The sequence below is a fragment of the Heterocephalus glaber genome, unplaced genomic scaffold, assembly GCF_053883595.1.
Source record: "Heterocephalus glaber isolate CG9 unplaced genomic scaffold, H.glaber_assembly_v1.0 deba00001497, whole genome shotgun sequence".
NCBI classification, from domain to species: domain Eukaryota; kingdom Metazoa; phylum Chordata; class Mammalia; order Rodentia; family Bathyergidae; genus Heterocephalus; species Heterocephalus glaber.
Genome location: NW_028258320.1, coordinates 42,217,168 through 42,237,293, shown reverse-complemented (window position 1 = coordinate 42,237,293; position 20,126 = coordinate 42,217,168). Strand labels below are relative to the sequence as shown.

The 20,126-nt window shown below is 38.3% G+C and overlaps 1 long non-coding RNA gene across 1 annotated transcript; it reads left to right on the top strand.

Annotated features, from left to right (window-relative positions):
* The first annotated feature begins 106 nt into the window (after positions 1-106).
* LOC147825653 (uncharacterized) lies at positions 107-15,239 on the top strand. The gene is made up of 3 exons (XR_015440361.1): positions 107-6,491; positions 13,496-13,604; positions 14,747-15,239. It is a non-coding gene; the product is annotated as an uncharacterized LOC147825653 (long non-coding RNA).
* Positions 15,240-20,126: the final 4,887 nt, after the last annotated feature.

The following is a 20,126-nucleotide window of genomic DNA, read 5'->3' as shown; positions in this document are numbered from 1 at the left end:
CTGGTCCCCTTCCTGCCGCCCGGCCCTGCGGCCAATGGCGCTGGTCCCGAGAGCCGCCTCCCGCCCCCACCCCTGGCCCGCCCCCGCCGGCCGAGCTCCACGCCCCCGGAACGCTCTAACTCGGGGCTCCGAGGACCCTTCGCCTAGCTAGGTGGCCTCCGCCGAAGTCGCCACTGGGCACTCCAGGCGTCGTAGCCGTAGACGCCCTTCAGGAAAGGCCGAGGCGCGTCCGTCGGAAGAGACAGGAGGGCAGCAGCTGCCAGGAACGCTGACCCCGGCGGCCATAGCCCCAGCTGGGAGCTTGGTCCAGGCCTGAGTCCAGAGTAGGGACAGCTTGCCCTAGGCGAGGAGCGACCGGATTGGGCTGGGTGGCTTCGCAGTCCCAAGAGAACCCTTCCAGGACGGTGCGCTCCCTGGAATAACGGTGACGCTGGTTATTGCCCGGGGCTCCTCTTACACTCGCAACTGGAGAGTGCCCAAGGCTCCTAGAGCTGCTCCAAAGAGAAGAAACTCCGCCCTTAGCTGCATTCTGGCGGGGTTCAGGCGACTAGACTTCAGGTGCTCCAGCCTCAGGGCGCTCCAGCCTATTTCACTGGGGAGCTCCTGGACCCCAGCCATCTCTGGGATGCTGGCAGAAGCTGCTCAGGACAGGACGCAAGGGGAGGACTAGGTCGAACAGCACCAGGCAGAGGCTATGAAGTCCTCTTGGATGCAATGGGGGATGCTCTGTGTCCTTTCTCCCCAGCCTTGGGGGTCACAGCTGCAGGCAGACGGGATCCTCCGTTTTGCACCTGCTTTCTGTTAAAGGTGGGGCGCTGTCCTTCCTAGTGCAGCGTGGCCTCAGCTCTGTGCGCCTCTGCGCGCCTCCTGTGCAAAGGGCCAATTTCTTGATTGACGCCCTCCTTCGGTCGTCACACCTAGCAGTGTGCTGTTTCCGCTAAGGTTCTATATTAGTCCTGGAAATAGAAAGATTTCCGACCTTTTTCTATAGGATTTTTAAAATTATTATTAAATCTACATCTTTGAACTGTTTCTCCAACTGCAGTGGGACTGAAGTAGGGAGACTGGACCGGGAGCCGGACTGCTTGGGTTCGAGTTTCACTTCGCACATTTTTGTTGAACAACTGCGGTGTGCAGCGAACAAGACATATAATCCTTGTCCTCACGGAGGCAGGAAACAAATTTAACACAGTAACATACATGTGCTAGGAAGGAGACGTGCACAAAGAGCTGAAACCTTATAACAAGAGAACATCACTTAGTTGTGGAGGTGGGGAGAGGGTCTTGGAACTGTAGGGAAGGGAAAGACTTCCCAAAGGGTTGAGGTTTGAAAGATAAGTAGGTGTCAACAAGACTAGAGTGAGAGACAGGAACATTCCAAGTCCAGAGACTTGGAAAGAGTGTTGTTAGCTAATAACGACACTTGGTCAATTCACCACCCTGAGCTTTTCTTTTCTGAAAGACACTTGACTTGTCCATGCCTAGACATAGGCATCTTTCAGGATCAAATGACAGGCAAGAGCTACAAGCACAGACAAACCTAGTGAGTGTAATGTACTATCATTTGAGTTAAAACCTTGGGAGTAAGAACATACCTATCTCTGTGTTTGTCCTATTATATAACAAAAAATTAATAATATTGGTTGTCCAAATAACATTGGCTGAAGACAGGGATGGGGCTGAAGGGAGAATGTGTATCCCATGAATATTTCAAGAATTGAACCATATGCATGTGTGACCCATTAATACTATAATTAAGTCCTTGAATAAGTGGCTGATTGTAAATCTGAGGCAGGAAAGGTACAACATGCACAAGAAACCATGTTGCCAGAAATCATGGAGGGTGGGGAGGCTACCTTGAAGGGGCTTGCTTTGGCTAAATTTGGGGACATTATAACACACTTCTGAAACCCTGTATGAGCTCGTGGTAATAAAGCAAGAGAAAGGGGTAGAGGGTGGGAAAACTGGAAGAATGCCAGCTAACAAATGTAGAAAGTTGATAAAATCAGAAAATATAACATTTCACTCAAAATCATCCTTGGATAGCAAAAGTAATGTGTGAAATGTTAAAGATGAGGAATCTCACAAGGTCTTATGGTATCAAGTTGATTGGACTCTAGGTTTTTAAAAAATATATTAAAAAACTTGTTCAAGGATAATGAAGGAATGTGAGTATGAATTGTATGTTAGTTAATATTGAATATTAAATATGAATTGTATGACAATATTAAATTAGTGTTGTCTTGGGTGTGATGTTAGTATTGTGAGTTATATTGGAAAATATAATTCTTCTCTAGGTTTTAAAGTTTTTAAAGTTTTCAACATGAAAGCTGGGAAAAAGTATGATTTTGAATGTTAAAAATGAAAGCACTGTTTCATTTTTTTGAAGGTAAAAATTATAAATTATCTGTTAAGTCTGCCTATAATTTTAGGTAGCACCTTGCCCCTGGAACCATCAGTAGAGGAGTTTTGGGGAATCATCGGGCTGTGTGTGGGTCAGCTCTGATGTCTGTAGACTCCACCAGCCATCATTCTCATTGTGTAGCCTGCTGGAGAATTTGATCTGTTCTGTGTACCAAGAACAGACACAGGTTCTGGGGACCAAGAAAGGACAGTTACTGTCTGAACTTCAAATATCCCTTCAAAAGTTTTATTTGGTCTTCAAAGATGAGGACCTCAGTGAACTAAGCAAATAACTAAGTATTTTTCTCACAAATGTTTTCCCCTCATTTTATTTTTCTTCATTTTTGCCCCTTCCGCCTAGCGAGTAACCGGAATAATTACTCCTGTTCATTTACAGCCTTTACAGAAATCACTAGGTAGCCTTCATACACCATCTTCAAAAATAGTGTGAGTTGATAGTACTAGTTTATTCTGGGCTTGATGCAGCCACAAGCCAAGAAGATCTAAATCAACAAACATCCCCCCAAATATTAAAATGCTAGAAGAATGATCATTAATAATCACTAATACTAGGGAAATTATCTCTAATCATTAAATAATCACTAATAAAGGAAGCATCACTCTTTTCTTTGATGTCACCACAGACCTTGGGAAGTGGATGTAGACCTTTAAAAAGGCAGTGGTATAACATTCCAAATCAGCTACATAATCCTCACCAGCAAATTGAAGCACTTAATTCTGTTAAGCTATATAACACTACCTTTTCTAAATCCAGTCATCAGATCCATGTTCACTTTGCTGTAGTTAAAAAAAATTACAACCACATTTGTGAATGTCACATTTATTGAACTACATAATTTTTAATATCACTTGTGTGGGTTTTATAGTTTGTTTTATTGTTTTAAAAGTCATTTGGGGCTCTAAAAGAACTAGATTTTTCCAACATTGTCCTTATGATTTTTTTTTCACACAGTCAGAACTAATAAAACAAAACTGTTGTAGCTATTTAATTCAAAATCTCTTGGAGTTTCAATATTTTTTCTCTGCTGGATACTAAAACCAATAAAGCTACATGAGATTTTAATTATATACCGAATTAAACAAGACTCTCTCCAAAAATTTGGCACCATTTATTTTCATCATTGTACAAAGGACCAGATTTTGTAAGAAAAGGTAGTTCTCACCTCTAATTTATCAAGTAAGAACTTAGGTAAATTTTTTGCAACTTATTTCCAATAATTAAATATATGTAGAGGTAAAATTCCAAATTAGCAGTGGCTTGAAAGCACAAATGGATTTTGTTATAGCAATTTAGTTCCATTTCTACTTATACTGCAAGACTTATTACCTTTGAGTGTTGGAATGACAATAATTTTTGTTTTTATTTTTTATTTTTATTTTTGCAGTACTGGGGGTTGAACCCACAGCTTTCACACTGAACTACATCCCCAGGCCTTTATTATTTTTTATTTAGAGACAAGATCTGGCTAATTTGCCCAGGCAGGACATGAACTTACAGCCTTGCCTCATCCTCCCTAAGAGCTGGAATTAGAGACTTGAGTCACCACACCAAGTGGAATGACAATTATTTATTTATTTATTTATTTATTTATTTATTTATTTTTGGTACTGAGGATCGAACTTGGGACCTTGCACTCTCGAGGCAGGAGGCCGAACCACTGAGCTAAATCCCCATCCCTGACGATAATTTATTAAATCTCATATCAAATTGTTTTATCTTATTTAGTATTTGACAAAATCTAATTAGTATTTTAATGGCTTATTGACTTAACAAAATGACAGTCTGATCAAATAGAAATGTTTCATCCATGTGATGAATGGGACCAGAGCCCGAAATACATGGGTGGTAACCAATAATTACTTTATCATCTCTTCACCCGTGCGCTCTTCCCTCATTTTTACTGGCATTCTGTTTATTTGTTTTATTTGCTTTGTTTTGGTTTGGTTTGGTGGTGCTGTGGATCAAGCCCCCATCCACACATGCTAGGCAGGTGTTCTACCACTGAGGCACACCCCCAGCCTCCTTCCCACATTTTACATACTACAATGTGTATCACATAGCATTGTGAAACAGGTGAATTTTACTGACCATGGATCCTTAGGTAGGATTTATGATATTTATTTATTCAATATAAAAGTGATGAAGTCTGCCTGTCTTGCAAGCACAAGGTCCCGAGTTCGATCCCCAGTACCAAAATAAATAAATAAATAAATAAATAAATGTGATGAAGAACTCAAAAAGAGCACAAGAACTGAATAGGCATTTCTCCAAAGAGGATATTCAAATGTCTAATAAGCACATGAAAAGATGTTCAATGTCATTAATCATCAGGGAAATGCAAATAAAAACCACAGTGAGCTACCACTTCTTACATACTAGGATAGCTACAATAAGTTTTTTAAGCAGCTTTTTTTTTTTTTTTTTTTTTTTTTGGTACCAGGGATTGAACTTGGGACCTTGTGCTTGCAAGGCAGGCGGTGGAACCACTAAGCTAAATCCCCGGCCCCACACAATAAGTTTTTTCAAAAACAAGTGTTAATGAGGATGTGATAATTTCAAACCCTCACACTTTGCTGGTAGCAATGTAAAATGAAGCAATTGCTTTGGAAAACAGCCCAGCAGTTCCTGAAAAAGTTAAACATGGAGTACCAGTTCCAGTGGAATACTGTAATTCCATTCCTAGGTATATATGTACCCAAGAAATGAAAACATGTTCACACAAAAACTTGTTCACAAGTGTTTGCAGCAGAATTCTTCATGATAGCCAAAGAGTGAAAACAGCCAAAAACTTGAACAACCCAATGTCTATCAAGTGATGAATGGATAAATAAAATGTGGTATATCCACACCATGGAATATTATTTGTTAATGAAAAGGAATGAAGTTCTGTACACACTACAACATGAAAGAACTTTGGAAATATATTTTTCAAAAGAAGCAAGTCACAAAATACCATATATAAAATGTCCAGAATATTTGAATCCCTAAAGACAAAAAGTAGAGTTGTCTAGGGCTAGAAAAGTTGGAAGTATATGAGGGACAATTGCTAATGGAGTCAGGACTTTTTGGGGGGATGAAAACATTCTAACAGTTATTGTGATTGTTACACAACTTTGTGACTATCTTAGAGAAAAACACTTTAAATTGTATGATATATGAATTATATCTCAGTATTATATAATTTTAAATAATGTAAGGATGTCATGTGGTAGCCAGTAATGTGACATACAATAATTTTTAACAAGTGTTAAAATATCCCAAGTGAGATTTTAACATATTATCTAAGTCTAAGGAGGTACAGCAAAATTCCTAGGCACCAACCTTTGAGAAAGTACCAGAAATGATGGACAGGGATTCTGGCTGTGTGGACCATGGGACTTTCTAATCAGCAGCCCAACCTGCTCCCTTGCATCCTATGCACCTTCATATTATCATTTTGTCACCAGTGAAGTGCCCTTCTTTTTTTTTTTTTAATTTTTTTTGAAGTGCCCTTCTAATGACCCAGAAAGGAGAGGAAGAACTTCATTGCCAAGGGAGCAAATATCTGAAGGAAAAAGGCAGACCAGATTCTAGTCCTGATTTTTAAATTTTCATGAAGTCATTTTAGATTTTATGGGCATAAAGTTCTCCTGTTCTTAACTCTAAAGATTCTATTCTTAGAAAAAGCAAAAGGCAACAAATGGCATGATGCCAGGCCAACAAAGCATTCACAAGACCTATGTTTTTCAGGGATGCTAGTGTGTGTGTATTTGTTTCTGTGTGTGTTTGTATGTGTGTATGTGTTGGGAGGGGGAGAGAGGTTGGTTCAGAGAATGCTGGCTGGAGGGACATTGTGGAGATACAAAATATGGGGCTTTACCAGCACTAGGGATGATCATGCCCTAGAAAAATGGAGAGTAAAGACACTGCAAGTTAACCTACAGGAGCTCCCCCTCCTTTTCCACAGACTTCATCTAAATTCAAGGATTATCTGGCTTCCTAAAGTCACACTTATCCCTCAGCTGTGAAATGGACCTGAAATAATGACTTATTTAAGACATCAAAGAAGTTGTGACTATTAAGAAAGGTGGGAAACATTACTCATACCAAGGTTTGATTCAGAAAGGAAATTAGCTGAAATTACAGGTCTCACAAGAAACATTGCTCACTTAGAAGAAAACTGAATAATGGTGGGTACCTAGGGGACGATGAGATAGCAAGCGGTGGTATGCAGTATACCATTTTTACTATTTGATTTTTGAATCCAGTCTCTGGCATGTAGCAGGGGCTCAGTAGATATTTTTTACAACATCAGTGAGTGGAGTGAAACAAACAATGTTTCAACTGAGTTTTGATTCTTTTCTTTTCCTTCTTTCCCTCCCTCCCTTCCTTCTTTCCTTCCTTTCCTTTTCCTGTGCTGGGATTAAAACCCAGAGACCTGTGGACTCACACATATTAGGCAAATCTGAATATCTTTGGGTTCCATTTCCTTAAAAGTTACATATGAACTACAATAATAGCTCTTTCATCATAGTGCTATGAGGATTAAATGAATTGTTATGTGTAAATCACTGACATACCACCAACCACTCAGTAACTACTCATTAAGTGGCAGTCGTGGTGGTGATGATGATGATACTGTCACCAATGACAACTACAATAATGATGGAGGAGGAGGAGTCCAAGGGGCTTTTAATTCTTTTTTAGTAAAAAAAGCATCTCTCTAGCAAATATTACTTGAAATTAATGCATAGCATTTGGATTTTGTATGTCTTTGACTAGAGGGAGAAATTTCAATAAGATATTCACCCACTATCTATTATATTAGATATAAATACCTAGTGGGGGATATAAAGATTAATCACAGACAAGGTTCCTTCCCTGTTATAATAGTATGGGCAAGTGTCCTGAAAATAAACTCAAGATTTATCTGTAAGAAATTTGATTAGAATGAACATATAACATGAAGATCCAAGGCTGGACATGCAATGAATCTGATACTCAAGTTTCTGTAGTTGTCAGTGTGGCAATGAGCCACATATCCCTAGACATCATTCTAATCTTCTTACCTTTTCTTTGCTTAGCAAATGGACTTTTGTATATTCTTCAGATATATTCAATTTTGTTTTAGCGTTATTAGTTCCTTGTAGATACAGATTGGTTTTTTGTTTTTGTTTTGTTTTGTTGGTACCAGGGATTGAACTCAGGACCTTGTGCTTGCCAGGCAGGCATGGCTCCACTGAGCTACATCCCTGGCCCAAGATGCAGATTTGTTTTATCTTCTTTTCTTTTTTGGGGGGGGTACTGGGGATCAAACTCAGGACCTTGCACTTGCAGGGCAGGCGGAAGAACCACTTTATGGATTGACCTTTGATTGTTTATAAATTGTTTTATTTTCAGTAAAAGAATACTTCTTGCCTTCAACTCTACTTTGATTGGTCTTATTAATTCCTTTCTAATTCCATCTGTTCTGCATTTCTTCCTGCTTCTTTTCCTGCTTTTGGATTATTTTATATAGTTCTATTTCCTCCTCTCACTAGCTTGTTAGTTTTAGATTATTTTACTATTTTTTATGGTTACCTAAGATAATTAAAATTTTACTTATTAAAGGCTAACATTTTCTTTATACTTTACTTACCAGAGTATATTATCAGATAAAGCCTTTTTCACGTCCCCAGAGGATTTTTTTTTTTTGCACTACTGAGGATTGAACCCACGAAGCACTGAGCTACATCTCTACATTCATTTTTTGCTTTTGTTTTTGTTTGGTACCGGGGATTGAACTCAGGACCTTGCGCTTGCAAGGCAGGTGGCAAAACCACTGAGCTAAATCCCTGGCCCTGTCTACAACTGTTTTAATTTTTTTTTTTTTTTTTTTGTACCAGGGATCGAACTTGGGTCCATGCACTTGCAAGGCAGGCAGTGGAACCACTGAGCTAAATCCCCGGCCCATCTGTTTTAATTTTAATTTTAATTTTGAAACAGGGTCTGTCTAAAGTTGTCTAGGCTAGCCTTGACTTTTGATTCTCCTTTCTCAGCCTCCTGAGTAGCTGGTTGTCCTCAAACTCATGGTGATCTTTGTTCCTCAGCTTCCTGAGTGCTGGGAATACAGGCATGCACCACTATGTCCAGCTTATATAGTATTATTTGAAGCCAAGTGTAGTGTAGCATGCCTGTAATCCCAGCACTTGGAAGGCTGAGTCAGGAGGATCACAGTGTGTTCAAGGCCAATCTGGTCTGCATAGTGAGACCCTGTCTCAAAAATAAAAAATAGTATTATTTGAATCTTCTGTTTCTTTCTTGATATTGCCTGCTTATTCTACTATTAAAAGTGACAAAATGGCCAGACATGGCCCATACTTGTAATCCTAGCACTCCAGAAGCTGAGGCAGGAGGATTGCAAGTTTGAGCCAAGTCTGGTCAAGTTAATGACATCCTGTCTCTAAATAAAAAAATGAAAAAGGGATGGGAAGCCAGGTGTGGTGATGCATGCCTGTAATCCCAGCACTCTGGAGGCTGAGGTAGAAGAATTGAAACAAGTTTGAGGCCAGTTTAGGCTACATAGGGAGTTCAAGATCAACCTGAACTACGCAGTGATACTCTCCCTCAAAAAAAAAAACAAAACAAAACATGAAAACAAAACAAAAAACAAGGGGAGAGGATGTGGGAGGGCAGGGCTGGGATGTAACTCCCTGGACCCTGGGTCCAATCCCAGTATGAAAGAAGAAAGAAAGAAGGAAAGAAAGAGAGAAAAGAAGAGAGAGAAAGAGAGAGAGAGAGAGAGAGAGAGAGACAGAGAGAGAGACAGAGAGAGGGAGAGAAAGCAAAAGAGAGAGAGAGAGAAAAGAAAAAGAGACAAAATGAAGTTGAAGCTCCAAATGCTACTTAAGTTACTTTCTACGTCTTCCTTCAATTCTGTCAGTTTCGGCATCATATATTTGAAGCTGTTGTTAATTACATATGTTTATAATTGTTACGTCTTGTGGATTAATTAATACTTTTATTAGTAAAATATGTCCCTCTTGCTGGGCACAGTGGCATGGATCCCAGCACTTGGGAAGATGAAGCAGAAGTCCAGGTATTTGAGATCAACCTGGCCACACAGTGAGACACCATCTCAAAGAAAAAGAAAGTCCCTCTTTATATCTAATAATATAAAATTTATCTTGGAGAATATTAGAACAGGCACTATACATCTCTTTTGGTTATTGAATGCACAGTATTGCTCTTACTATCCTTTTGCTTTCAACATATTTTTATCTTTGAATGTAAAGTATGTCTTGTAAAGAGCATACAGTGGAATTGCACATTTAAAATTCATTCTGCCAATGTATTAAATAATTTTGATTGGAGTATTTAATCCATTTAATGTAATTACTAGTAAGAAAACATTTGTTTATTATTTTGCTGTTTTCTAAATGTCTTATGTCTTTTTCCATCATCTTCCATTACTGCTCTCTTTTTTAGATACTTTAATGTACTATTTTTAACTCTTCTCATTTCTTTTACTATACATATACTGTTTAGATAGATAGATAGATACTAATATACAGAGTCCACTAAAAATGTATACACACTTCAGGAAAAGAAAAACTTGTATAAATATTTTAATACTAAATTTATTGAGACATCATGAAATTAATACAAGTTACTTTCGGCCACTGCAATTAAAAGAGGTGCTCAAAGTGGTGGCCATTAGGTTCCAGACATTTATTAGTATAGCAAACTACTGCTTGGGTAACTGCTGCTTGGTCTTTGAGACTGCTGCACATGCATTTTCAATTTCTTCTCTAAGGGCCAGCAGTGTAGTGGGTTTTCTGCCATATACGTACGACATTCTCTCTGTAATATACAATCATATGAAGGTAACACTATCTGTTGAAAAAACAATCATACTAGTTTTCTTTCTATGAAATGTATACATTTGTGGGTGGACTCTATATATACATATATACTTTTGTTTGGAATGATTTCAATGTACATCTTAATTTAACAATCTACTTCAGATTAATACCAACTTAAAATCAATAGTATACAAAAGCTTGTTTCCATATAGCTGAGTTCCCTTCTCCCTTCTTACAATGTTGTCATACAAATTACACATTCATACATTGTGTGCCCATCAGCATAAGCATAGATTTATAGTTAAAGCCTTATGCAGCTTTCTTTTTAAATCAAATAGGAGGAAAAAAGAATCATAAACAAAAATATATATGTACTTTAAAAAATTTGCCTAGTTACCTTCATCAGTATTCTTTTTGTGTGTGTGTGGCACTGAAGATTGAACACAAGATCTTTTTTTTTTTTTTTTTTTTGGTACTGGGGATCGAACTCGGGTCCTTGCACTTGCTCATCAGGTGGCAAAACCACTGAGCTAAATCCCCGGCCCTGAACACAAGATCTTTACACTGAGCTACATCCTCAGCCCTTTTAAATTTTTTTACATTGAGCCAGGGTCTTGTTAAATTGCTCAGGTTGGACTCACACTTGAGCTCCTCTTGTCTCGGTCTCCCAAAGTGCTGTGATTACAGGCATGAACCACCATGTTCTGCTGCTCTTTCTTTTCATATGGAAACAAGATACTCTTAAGTATTGTTTCATTTCACTGAGACTCTTTTTAATAGTCCTTGTATGGCAGGTTTACTGATGTCAAATTGTCTCTTCTTGTGTGTCTTGGAATAACATATTTTTCTTCTTCTTGAATTATAGTTTTGTAGATGTAAGTCTTGGTTGATGGTATATTTCTTTCAGCACTTTGAATACCCTCTCATGGCCTTCTAGTTTCCATAGTTTGTGATGAAAAATCACTTCTCAGTCTTCTGAAAGGTCTCTTCAATGTGAGCAATTGTATTTCACTTTTCAAGATCCTTTTCTTTAGATTTTGACGGTTTGATCATGATATGTATGGATATGGATACTTTTTTAGTTTGTCCTACTTGGGGTTTGATGAATTACTTGGATATGTAGATTAATGTATTCTAGCAAATTTAGGAATTTTCTTCTATTGTTTGTTTAAGTAATCTTTCTGTCCCTTTCTCTTCTCTTCTAGGACTCCCATTATGTGTATATTGATATATTTGATGATATCTCACAGGTTTCTGATGCTTTGTACATTTTTCTTCTTTCTGTTCTTCAGACTAAGTAACCTCAATTGGCCCATCTTCAAATTTGCTGAGTCTTTTTTTTTTTATCAGCTCTGTTCTTGAGTACACATATTGAGTTTAAAAAGTTTTAGTTATTATACTTTGGAACTCCAGAATTTCTGTTTGGTTCTTTATCATTTCTGTTTCCTTATTGATATTTCTGTTTGTGGCGACATTACTCTCATGGTTTTCTTGATCTTTAAAGACATAGTTTCCTTTTGTTCTTTGAATGTAGAAGAGGAGGCCATTTCCTGATGTTGAATTGGACAACCATAGGTTAACTGGTCACTATGCTTGCTGAGAAAGATATATTGCATCTACAGCCACTGCTGTAATGCAAACTCACTAGAGCAAGACAATCCTCGAAAGCCCTGCCAAACCTCCCTGCTTTCCCTTCATTGCCCTGCTTATGTAATTATTTTTAGATTGATGGCTGTTTCCCCAGCAACTACAGTTGCTCTTTCCCCCTCCCCATAGAAACATAAAGATATATAAAAATGGAAGGAAACTTCTGTTTGAAGCTCTCTTGAATCCCTTGGAGCCACCAGCTAATAAAAAGCTGATTATGGGGGCGGGGATTTAGCTCAGTGGTTTCCCGCCTGCTGCGCAAGCACAAGGACCCAAGTAAGATTCCCCGGTACCACCCCCACCCCACCCCCAAAAGCTGATTTGCTCCTACTCCATGTCCGGTGATCTGTCCAGAGACCCCCACAGAGGTCATGCTTCAAATGCACTTAAAATAAGTAAAAAGGGCTGGCAATTTAGTTCAGTGATGCTGTGCCTGTCTCGAAAGCACAAGGTCCTGAGTCCGATCTCTAATACAAAAAAAAAGGTAATTAAAAAAATTTTTTTTGGTGGTGCTGGGAATCAAACCCAGGGCTTTAAATTTGTTAGGCAAGTACTTCACCAGTGAGCTATAACCCCAATCCTGATGTAAATTCTTTGTCTAGTGAATCTAACATTTTCATTTTTTTGGCATTTTCTACATTTCTCTGCTTCTTTTTCCCTGCTGATTATTTTCAACAAATGTCCTAGGGAAAATGCTGTTCTCACTGTGCAAGATCTAAATCAGGTTAAGTAAAGGGAAATCTTTTGAATAAGGGCTTCCAGAGGATTGCCAGAGAGTCCAAATAATGACAATTCTCTAGGAAGGGTGTTTTGGGGGGACTCCAAACCAGGGGCTAGCCAGTGACTGGTAGGCTATTGGCTTTCTCTACAATTATGGGACTGATGCTTTATAACTCTAATGAAGAGCTAAAAAGAGTGATGAGAAGGCAAGTTAAAAACACCACAAAACTCATCATTCTTTTTTTTTTTTTTCTTGTACCGGGGATCAAACTCGGGTCCCTGCACTTGTGCAGCAGGCAGTGGAACCACTGAGCTAAGTCCCCAGCCCCAAACTCATCATTCTTATAAATGAGTCAATCAATCAAGCAATGCTTGCTCCCTAGACTATTGCAAGCTTTTAATTTCCAGAATTTTGAAAATTTTGAAATGAACAAATTATCTCAAAGTTTTTCCTGTTTTTCTGGAAAAATGGATTTTCATGGAATCTTATTCCACCATTCTCACTGATATCACCTCCTTCAGTTCTTTGGAATTCATTGTTGTTGGTTTTGGTGCTGGGGATTGAAACCAGGGCCTCACAAATGCTAGGTACACGCCATATCACTGATGGAGTGGTATGTAGTTCTTTGAAGTTTATGTAGTTCTTTGAAGCTATCTCATGTAGTTCTCATGTAGTTCTTTGAAGCTATCTGTTGTCTGCTTTTTATTTTTTATTTTGAGACAGGGGTTTCTAAACCATTAATTTGCCCAGGCTGGGTTTGAACTTGTGATTCTCCTGCCTCAGTCCCACTGAGTGCTAAAATTAGACATAGGCTGCCATGCAGAGTTTTATCTTTAGCTATGATGTATTTAGGTATAAATTTGTATTTATTCTGCTTAGGGTTTATACAGTGCTATACACTGAATTGCAACACCACCACCACCCCACCCAGAATCCACATGTTGAAGGTCTAACCTGGAGTATATTTGGAGATTTGGCCTATGAGGAGGTAAGCGTAAAAGAAGACATACGGGTGAGTATCCAATATGATAAGATTAGTGTTCTTATAAGGAAATACTAGAGTGCTCTCCCCAACTTTCCTACCCTGCCATGTGAGGTCACAGTGAGAAGGTGCCATGCACCAGTCAGGAAGAGAGCTCTCACTGGTGTGGTGTATGCCTATCACCCCAGAACTTTGGGAGCCTGAGGCTAAAATGTCACAAGTTGGAGCCCAGCCTGGACAACTTACGGACTTAGACCCCCCCGCCCCGCAAATAATGAAGGGCTGGGGATGTAGCTCAGTGCAAAGACCCTGTGTTTAAGCCCCAGTACTGCCAAAACAACAAACAAACAAACACACCCTCACTAAAACCAAAGTATTCTAGCACCTTGACTTCAGACTTGCAGCCACCACAACAGTAAGACAATACATTCATTCTGTTTAAGCCACTCTGTGGCATTTTATTACAGCAGCCAGGGCTAACTAATACATAGGGCTTCAGTCCCATTGTTTCTCTTGATCAGACTCCAGTTACATATACAGCTACTTCATCATAACCTGTTTGTTGCTCACCTTTTATCTACCCATTCTTTCAGTGTAACTATTCTTTTAACCCGTCATCCACTTTTCCCCTCCTTTTAACCATGGCTACTCAGCAACTAAACTCATCCTTTATTTATTATTTGTCCCATTTTTCAGTTCTAGAATGCCTACTTGTCTCATTTTTATAGTTTCTAGTTTTAGGCCCAAACATTCCATCTTGTCTGCAAATTTTCTGAATATTTAATTAAAGTTCTCATTCCAAAAGTCCATTAGCTGTATTTTCTGTAGTTTGTTTTTCTATCCTTTCTTTTGTTTTTTGATCAAGATTTAGCTACTTGTGTAAGTTTTTTTTTGTGCTGGAGATCGAACTCAGGACCTTGTGCTTATGAGGCAGGCGGCAGAACCACTGAGCCTAATCCCTAGCCCTGTATCCCATTTTTTTAAAAGTAGTGTAAACAGCTAAGTTTTATGGGTATACAACATACACACTACACCTCTAACTTGTAGTATTTTAGAACATTTTTTGAATCTGCTTATTAATTGTCGGGAGCAATGCTACATAATTTTAGGGTAAAATCATTTGGTTAGCCTAGTTCTCTTGCCTACAGCCCAGCTGTGGAATTCCGAGACATAATTCCATTTTGGCCTCTGGTCACAACTGAGACCTCAGTGATCCGGTGATGCTGTGATTCTCCAGGACAAGATTACACCAGTTGAAGACATCCTGGGAGGAACAAAATCTTCATCTACTCAGTTCCTCATTGTTCTTGGATTGTTACATCTTGTTTACTCGGATGTACGAACTCTCTGCAAGTCATTTGTTACATTTGTTTCTCCCGATGTACTGAATAAAAGGTGCGGTAAGCTGGGGGATTTCGTCTTTGTGGCCCAGAGCAGCACTGGTCAGACCCAAAGCTCATCTTCTCTTCTCAGTCTCATTTTTCTGCCTTTCCTGTAATTCGCCTTGTGCTGTCGTGGCTCGCAGGAGACTAGGTCTTAGTGCAGAGGTTCTAGTATCGTTCCCTTTCCCTGTTCTCTACGATTAATACTACCAACAATACTGATAATTCTTATTTTTTTATTAGTATGTGTTTGCAGTCCATAATAAAGGCTTTCTTTTTTGGAAGTTGAAATATATATATATATATATATATATATATATATATATATATATATATATATATATATGACGTTATCTATCTATATCTATCTATGACTTTAATCCTTTTACTCTTCTCCCCATTCCTAGATCCCCTTCCCATCTCCACAGTCTGTTTCCTATCATCTAATATCTCTAATTTAATACGTAATATACCATTTGTGTTTTGAATGACTTTAGGTGAAATTCACATAACATAAAAGCAATCATTTTAAAGTATAAAATTCACTGGCATTTACAGTGTTTTGAAACTACCGTCTCTACCTAGTTCCAGCACATTTCCAACACCCTAAAAGAAACCAACATATCCATTAAGCAGTCATTCCCCAACTCCTCCTCACCCCAGACTTGGTAATCATCAATTTGTGGTTTCTATGGATTTACCTATTCTAGATATTTCATAGCAATCATACAATATGTGAATTTTTTTTTCAATATGTGAATTTTGATCTGTTCATTTAGAATGATGTTTTTAAGGTTCATTGGCAGAGTAGGATGTATCAGTACTTCATTTTTATGGCTAATTCATCACATGTATATATTACATTTTGTTTATCCATTCATATATTGATTGACTTGTGGATTATTTACACCATTTGGCTGATGTGAATAGGGTTGCTATGAGCATTAGTGAACAAATTTTTTTGTGGATGCATGTTTTTTCTTGTAAGCAGACACCTAAGAGTAGAATTGCGGGTTAATATAATTCTGTGTTTAACTTCCTAAAGATCCACCAAACTCTTCTACAGCAGCTAAACCATTTTACATTCCTACTGGCAGCGTACAAGGATTCCCATTTCCTGTCATACCCATCAATACTTGTTAATTTCTGTATTTTTCATGATACCCATTTTCATGGATGTGAAGGGGTATCTCAATGTGGTCTTTGAGTCACATTTTTCTGATGGCTAGTCTCTTATTTCTTTTAAGATTCTATCTTCAGGATTTGAAAATGCCTACACTTGCTCTATTAAATTGGTGGTGGGACATTTTAAGATTAAATTTAAGTCTAGGATGAAAAAAATGTAACTCCATGTAACTCAGGCCTCTTGATCCTGAGGGTCAATGAGGTGCTACTCTAGGGGGTGAGGTGGGTTGGCCCCTGCACCTCTAGATCCTTATTGTGTGCTCACAACCCAGACTCCTCCAGACCTGCACCTCAACACATGTTTCCTGTTTGTCTTGTGTTTTTATTTTTTACTTCCCCCTCTGAAACTAACAGGTTTGTTGTTTCATGCACATGACCATTCTTTATTATCAGTGGTGCAAACCGCAGCTTATTAAAAAAAAAATCCAACACCAACAACAGTATGATTCTATCTTCAGTTTCAACAGTTTGACTATATTGTGTGTCAGAGTATATTTCCTTTTAGTTTATTCTGTTTGGAGTTCCATAACATTTTTGGATGTGTAGATTCAAGGATTCTAGCAAATTTGAGAAGATTTTAGCCATCATTCCTTCACATCATTTCTGCCCCTTCTCCTTTCCTTCTGGAACTTCCATTTTTAAATGTTCGTATGGTACTTAGTGGAGCACCCCAGGTCTCCTATTTTCCAACAACTTAGTTTACACTTTAATTGCTTATGCTCACTTCTACTATTGGAGTTCATTAGTGGTTTGTTTTTACCTGTTATTGTACTTGGAAGCTCCTAATTTGTATGGTTCCTTTTAATAGTTTAAGTTTATAGTTATTTAGTTTCTTTCAACTTATACTTTCTTTATGAATATTCTTTATTTGTTGAGACACTGTTTTCCTGGATTCTTTCAGCTCTTTTGAATGTATTTAGAAAAGTTGACTTTAAATTTTATCTAGTATTGGAAGTTCTGTTGCTCTTTTACACAGTAGGGTAACTATAGATATCAATAATGCCCTCTAGGAGTCTGAGGCATGGAGAATCACTAGTTTAAGCCCAGCCTGGGAAACTCAATGACTTACTGAGATCCGGTATTAAAAAGAAAAAAATAAAAAAGTGCTGGGGATGTAGCTCAGTGAAAAGGTGCTGGGCTCAATATCCACTGCTGGCAAAAAACAAACAGAAAGCTGTATATTTCAAAAAGGCTAGAAGATTTTGAATGTCTTCACCATAAAAGAAAATGAATAGGTATATACTGATTTAAACATACAATGCATACATGTCTCTAAACATACGTTTTATGGTTTTAGGTTAAACAATAAATTTCATCTTCAGAAGAAATTTTTGGCCTATTAAGTCCAATATCTATTCTTCCTTAGATTGTTTCTCCTCATTTTTCTTTTTCTGGTACCAGGGATCGAACTCAGGACCTTGCGCTTCAAGGCAGGTACGGCGCCACTGAGCTAAATCCCTGGGTCTTATTGCTTTTATGAATGAGCCATATATTTTTTCTTTCTGTGCATCAGTTTCATTGGCAAAAGCTAAACATTTTGATTGTAATGTGTTAACTCTGGAATCAGACTCCACTCATCAGGATTTGCTTTTGTTACTTGCTGTGAGCTATAATGCTTAAGACTTTTCTAAACTGTTTTTGTAGTCTCTATTCTTTGACGTACATGGTCTCTAAGGTCTCTTTATTTTGCTTGTGTTCAGCTAATGTGTTGACAGATTTCCTTGGACACTAGTCACTCCAAAAATAAAACAAGAACCCTCCTAGTTTTTACAAATTGGCTGTGTTGGGGAACACCTTCAGTGCCTAGCCAGGGCATTTAAAATCAACCTTTACCTTTACTTCCGCCTTGCACTGAGTGTAGAAATCAGGCACAGGTGGAAACTTGGGTCTTCTGGGTCTTTTCTACATGCAACTCACCACAAGCAGATGTCTAGTTTTCTAAACTTGCAATATATGTAGGTGCTTCTAAATAACCTAATTTCCTTAAGAAATTCCACTCCTTTTCCTTTGAGGTGTCAGGCACTTATTTACCTCAACTGCAATTGCTGCTCCCAGGTGGCAGTGGGCTACTACTCATTTGCCATATATATATTTCATTGTTTATTGGTACATTTTAAGTATACAATAGTTACATTCATCATTGGGAACTTGTACCTTTACATATGTCTTGGTTCTTATTTTTTCTCCATTCCCCTGCCATCCCTTCACCCCCTCCACCCTTCCCTATTTACAAAGACTTTGTTTCCATTTTTTCCTTTTCTCATATTTTTTTCTTTTCCCTTCTTTACTTTCCCCTACCCCTTCCACTTCCCCTATTCCTTTAGACCTTTTCTTCCTATTTCACATTATCGATTATTTTTTTTTTTTTTGGTAACGGGGATCGAACTCAGGTCCTTGTGCTTGCGCAGCAGGCAGCGAAACCAGTGAGCTAAATCCCCGGCCCTATCGATTATACATTTTGAACCTTATTTACACTTTTAGTTTTTCACACCAGAGAAACTATTCGATATTTACACGTCTTATTTCACTTGAGTATTGCCTCAGTGTGCATCCATTTAGCTATGAATGTCTCCAGTTTCTCATTCTTTATGGCTGAGTAGGACTTTGCCTTACATTTTTGACAAATGCACACTTTTCCACCTTGAGTTTAAACTTAATGAAACAAAAGGTGAGTGCCTTGTGTACATCTTTCTCAGACAGAACAATCAAATTTTTGAGAATATAGCCTCTCTGTTGCCTAGGAATCAAGGACCACCAGACTTTATGCTGAGAGTGTGGGCTATTTCCTTTAGAAGATTAATGTAGAGCCTTCAAGATGGGGAGGGAAATGTGGAAAGGCCAAGTAAAACACTACAAAGCTTTCCTATTTTGGGGGGTGGTCTTTTTCTTGACTGCTTCCAGAGTTTGGAGAAGGTTGAGTCTGAATGTTTTTGCTTGAGTTTTTGATGCTTTTGTGAATTAACAGGTTTTTGAAGTTACTCTGCCATTTTTGCTAAAGTGACTCTTGGCTGTTTTTTGAGCATGACATATAAAAAGTTGTAGAGCTAATAATTTATGGTTCTGGATGTTAAAATTTCCTGGAAATTTTTTCTTGGCAGGCATTAGCATTCCTAGATAACTTTTAAAAGTCAGAATGAGAGAACTTAGAGCTGATCTTGAGGTTATGTATGGATGAAGCTATTTCTCAGTCTTGCACCTAAGGTACTCTTAGAGTGCAAGTGGAAGCATGGCATATTTACCAAGCCTATTGTCCCTGTTGGTGACTGTATAGAAGTTTACTTTAGGAGTCTTAATGCGGATTGCTTATACAAATATAAATTGCCAGGTAAGAAATTATGGGGCAAGAAACCAATTTATTAATTATAAATTTACAAAGGAGAGATATACTCTCCATAATCCATGTTGACATATTTGGAGAGAAATTATACCTATAGTTTTATTAAATCTTTTTTTGGTACTAGGAATCGAACTCAGGACCTTGTGCTTGCCAGGCAGGCGTGGTGCCACTGAGCTAAATCCCTGGCCCTAAAATACTACTTCTGCAAGGTAAATTTAGTTCTTCAAAGTTGCACATTTTCTAATTCTCCAATAGGGTCTGGGTTTTGTTAGCTATCAAAGTCTAAGATTTATATACTAAATTTGATGTGGGCACAAAATGGTTTCCTTGCACATATTTCTTCTAAGTGCTCTGTAACTTCATGTTCTCACTTCCAAAAATACGGCTGCCAGATAAAAATATCAGGGCCCTTAGGCATGGTGGTGCAGGCCTGTAATCCCAGCTACTTAGGAGACTAAGGCAGGAGGATTGCAAGTTTAAGGCCAATCTGGATAGCTTGGTGAGACCTTGTCTCAAAACAAAAAATGAAAAGCGCTGGGGGCATAGCTTAGTGGCACAGCACCCTTGGTTTTATGCTATAAAAACCATAAAATGAAAAAGAAAAAGCCAGAGCCCTTCTAAGGG